The sequence below is a fragment of the Penaeus japonicus genome, unplaced genomic scaffold (assembly GCF_977035675.1).
Source record: "Penaeus japonicus unplaced genomic scaffold, GWHDUDI00000001_assembly GWHDUDI00000013, whole genome shotgun sequence".
NCBI lineage: Eukaryota > Metazoa > Arthropoda > Malacostraca > Decapoda > Penaeidae > Penaeus > Penaeus japonicus.
In genome coordinates, this window is record NW_028234415.1 from 18838184 (window position 1) to 18843183 (window position 5000).

Sequence of the window (5000 nt, forward strand, 5' to 3'; positions counted from 1 at the left end):
ATTCAATAAATGCAACGATAACAAACAAACAAACAAATAGGTACACATTAAGACAATTAGAATAAAAATAGATAATACATTTTGTTTTCAAATTATGTGAACAATAAAGTGGCAAGATAACAGATGATATAATTAACATCGAACTTTCAACAAAAAGTCTAAGGAGAAAAAGTCGACATTTTCAGAGCCTGAGAAACTTTTATCTACCAGAGGAGAATAAACCGTAAGATAAGAACATCATTATTCTTTCAACTTTTTCTTCTTTTTTCCCTTTCTTTCTCTCCCTTTCTTCTCTTTCGCTTTCTGTCGTTCTTTCTCTGTCTCTGTATCTCTCTCTCTCTCTTTCTCTCTCATCCTTTTCTTTCTTCTTCTTTTTCATATCTCTTTCTATCCTTTGCCTCCCTTTCTCTTGTCATATCTTTTTTTTCTTCCTTTTCTCTTTCTCTCTTTTTACTGTGTTTATCTCTATGTACACCTCTCTTTCTCTCACTCTCCTCCCTCTCTTTCTCCCTCAGCCTTTCTCTCCCTCTCTTCCTTTTCTTTCTCCCTTACCCTTTCTCTCCCTCTCTCCTCCCTCTCTTTATCTCCCCTCTCCTCCCTCTCTCTTCTCCCCTCTCCTCCCTCTCTTTCTCCCTCAGCCTTTCTCTCCCTCTCTACTCTCCCCCTCTTTATCTGGGCTCTCCTCCCTCTCTTTCTCCCTTAGCCTTTCTCTCCCTCCCTCCTCTCCCCTCTCCTCCCTTTCTCTCCCTCTCTCCTCTTCCCCTCTTTATCTCCACTCTCCTCCCTCTCTCTTCCCCTTCTTTATCTCCCCTCTCCTCCCTTTCTCTCCCTCTCTCCTCTTCCCCTCTTTATCTCCACTCTCCTCCCTCTCTCTTCCCCCTTCTTTATCTCCCCTTTCTCTTCCCCCTTCTTTATCTCCCCTATCCCCCCTTTCTCTCCCTCTCTCTCGCCCTCCCTCCCTCTCTCATAATTAATGGAATTCAGAGCAACATCTTTTTCCCAATTGTTATTCAGAAACTTTCAAGCTCCATCTAAGATTTCCCATTTTCCTAACTCTCCTTATTCGCCCATGCTCCTCATTTATTATTTTTTCATCTTCCTTATTCTCTCATTCCGTATTTATGCCCTCATTAACTGTATATTATTTTTTTTATTTATTCCTTACAAACCTCATTAAGTTTGAATTTCTTTTTATTTCTTTTATCAGCTGCCTCATAATCATCAAGATTCTCTTTTTTCTTTTGTTTCTAATATCTCAACCTCATAACCTCATAATATTCTGTCTTTTATTGATCATCTCTTTATTTCCCCTCAAGATCCTCATCTTTAACCTTTATCTTCACCTCTTTTCAATCACCTTTCCTCTCTTTTCCTCCTCTTCTTCCCCTCTTCCCTTCTTTATTCCTTATATTTAGCTCTTTCCCCTCTTTTGTCCTCTTCCTTTCGCCTATTTTTATCCTCTCTCTTCCTCTTCCTTCTTCTCGCCCTCTTCTCTTACCTCTTTTCTACCCTATCTCCTCTCCTCATTATCATTCTCTTGTCTCCCCTCACATCCTCCTTTTCCCCTCACCCGCTCTTCCTATTTTCGTCTCCCTTCTATAGCTCCTCATTTTTATCTCCATCTTCTCCCAAATCTCCTCTATTAAGCCCTCTTCTTCCCCTTTTCTCTGTCTCTCTTCCCCCTCCCTTCTTTTCCCCTCTTCTCTATCCCCTTCTCCTCAGCCGACTCTTCTTCTTCTCTCTTCTCTATCTCTCTTCCTCTCCTCCCTCTCTCCTCCATCAATTCCTCTCTTATCTTTCTGTATTTCCCTACCTTTCCCCTCCTTCCCCCATCTCTATCTCCCTTCTCCTCGCTCTTCTTTGCTCCCCTCTCCTCCCCACCCCTCCTTCTCCCTTATTCCAGCTCTTCTATCCACCACTCCCCTCCCCTCACCTTTCTTCCCGCTCTTCTATCCACCCCACTCCCCCCCCCCCCCTTCTCTAAAGCCCTAACTACCCGCTCTTCTAACCACCCCTCTCCTCCCCCTCTTCCTATAACCCTCTCCTCTTCACATGTATCTCTTCATCTCCCGTTTCGAACAAGGTAAAACTTTGTGCTAATTGGTGCCGTGTTAGCTAGTTTGGAGTTATTAGGGGCTTGAATGTGCTTCAAAAGGAATAATTCAGTGCTTAATGTGTGTTGGTATGTGTTAGACGGTGTTGGTGTGTTGTTTTTATTTTTTATTTATTATTTTATCTAAACAAGCAAGCAAACATATAAGGGCATATATGATGCATAATTGTACAAAGAAGAATCCATATACTATCTTCTTTCATACAGACAACACACACACACACAAACACACACACACAACAAACACACACACACACACACACACACACACACACACACAACAAACACACACACACACACACACACACACACACACACACACACACACAACGACGCCCCACCTCCTTCTCCCTCGACAAGAGACGGCGAAAACATGAATCAATTTGATCGGGATAATCTAATCACATTTTCTAATGCAACGGAGAGATCTGGGATAGAAGGGGGGAGATGGTGTGGTGGTAGGGGGTATGTATGAGGGAGAAGAAGGGAGAGGGAGGAGCGGGCTGGGGATGGGGGAAGAAGGAGAAGAAGGGGTGGGGTAGGGTGCGTGTAAGGAGATGAGGGAAAGGCGAGGATGGGTATGAGGGGAGGAGGGGGGAGGAGGGGGGAGATTGAAAGGTGGGTAGGGGATGGGGAGGAGGAGGAGGAGGGGTGGTAAGGGAGGGAGGGGAGGGAGGTAGGAAGGAGTTCTTAGTGAAGTTACAGGGAATGGGGTGAAAGGAGAGGTGAGGGGGGGAGGGTGAGGGAGGGATGAAGGAAGCAGGGATGGAGAGAGAAAGAGAGTGTGTGAGCGAGTGAGTAAATGAACGGATTACTATATGAGTAAGAAAGTGAGTGAGTGAGTGAGTGAGTGAGTGAGTGAGTGAGTGAGTGAGTGAGTGAATGAGCAAGTGAGTGAGTGAGTGTATATTATTATACATAATAATATAAGTTGCTATACACCATTTCATATACGAACATATAGTGGAAATTCCTCTAAAAGGTTGAGAGAATCGACCTTATGTCTAATGGTGGCTTGCTATTGTCTTACTCAACCCCATGCACATAAACGCGTATGTACGCCCGTGCGCAAACACATACAAATATACACACAACTCTCCCTGTCACACACACCACACACACACACACACACTCACACACGCAAATGCCCCCCTCCCCCCCACCCCAACACACACACACCATACCTCTCCCAAAATACCCCCTCCCCCCAAACACACACACACACAAATACCCCCCAACCCCAAACACCCCCCAACACACACACACCACACCTCTTCCTCCCTACACATACCCCTCCCCAAACACCCCTCCCCCCTCCCCTCCCCCCCAAACACACACAAACGAACACACAAACCGCCCGTCATCAGCGTCACTCCATTAAACCTCTCATTCCCTAATTCATCATCTTGCCATTATCTTATCGCCGCTTCATCGGTTCATCAGCGAGGGGACAAGGGGAGACGCCGGCCGAGGGAGCGAGGGACGGTCAGAGGATGGACAAGGGGAGAGGGGAGAGGGGAGAGGGGGAGAAGGGGAGAGGGGGAGCGAGGTTCGGTCAGAGGATGGACAAGGGGAGAGGGGAGAGGGGGAGAAGGGAGAGGATGGACAAGGAGACAAGGGGAGAGGGGAAAGGGAGGGGGGAGAGGGGAGAAGAGAGAGGGGGAGCGAGATTTGGTCAGAGGGTGGACAAAGGGAGAGGGGAGAGGGGAGATGGGAGAGGAGAGCGGGAGAGAGGAGAGGGGGAAAGGGGGAGAGGGAGAGGGAGGGGGCAGAGGGGGAGGAGAAAGGAGAGTGGATAGGGAGGAGGAAAAGAGGATGGAAGAGGGAGGGGAGAGGGAGGGGGGAGGGGGGAGAGAGGAAGAAGAGAGGCGAAAGTGAGGAGGGAGGGGAGAGGGAGGAGAGAGGGAGGAGAGAGGGAGGAGAGAGGGAGGAGAGAGGGAGAAGGGAGGGGAGAGGTTGGGAGAGGTGGAGAGAGGGCGGGAAGGAAGAAGTGAGGAAGGAAGAAGGGAGAGGGGAGAGAAGGAAAGAGAAGGGGGAAAGGAAGGGGTGAAGAGGGGAAGAAAGAGATGAGGAGAGGAAGGGAAGGGTGTGAAGAGGGGAAGGGAAGTATGAAGAATGGATGGAGGAAGAGGGAGGAGAAGAGGTGAGGGGAAAAAAGGAAGTGAACAAGGGAAAAGAGCTCAGACAGGAAGGGAGGAGAGGGATGGAGAAAGACAGGGAGAGGGTAAAAGGAGGGAGGGATAGGGAAAGGGAGAAGAAAATGGCAGGAAGAGGAATAGAAAGGAATAAAGCGGACAAGGAGAGGGGAAGGGGGAGAGGGGAGAGAAGGGAGGGCGGACAGGAGTGCCAAGGTAGAGGAGGGGAGGCCATGTCAAAAAAGTACAGGAAGTGTCAAGTGAAGGTGTCAGAGGGCGGTGCCAAAGGATGGGGACAATTAGGGAAGGGGAGAGAGAGAAGAGAGAAGGGAGGAGAAAAACAAGGTAGATGCACCGAGGGGAAAGGGAGGGGAGATCAGGGGAGACGATGCACCGAGGGTAAGGGGTTTAAGGGTGTGTTAGGGGAGATCAGGGGAGGGCCAAGGTGTGCCGAGGATGTACCAAAAATGAGGGGAGGAAATATCAGGAACAAGAGAAAGCTAAGAAAAAGGAAGTAGAAAAAAGGGTTATGAGGTGGAAAAAGGGGAGGGGAAAAGGAGAAGAGAGAAGGAGAGGGGAAAAGGAGAAGAGAGAAGGAGAGGGGAAAAGGAGAAGAGAAAATGGGGGAGGGGAAAAAGAGAATAGAGAAGGAGAGGGGAAAAGATTAAAAAAAGGGGCAGAGGAAAAGGAGAAGAGAGAAGGAGAGGGGAAAAGGAGAAGAAAGAAGGGGGAGAGGAAAAGAAGAGAGAAGG

At 48.2% G+C, this 5000-nt stretch overlaps 1 protein-coding gene across 1 annotated transcript in view; it reads right to left on the minus strand.

Moving 5' to 3' along the window:
- Positions 1-5000, minus strand: part of LOC122247251 (protein Skeletor, isoforms B/C) — a 236490-nt gene that overhangs the window by 64282 nt on the left and 167208 nt on the right. The window lies entirely within an intron of this gene.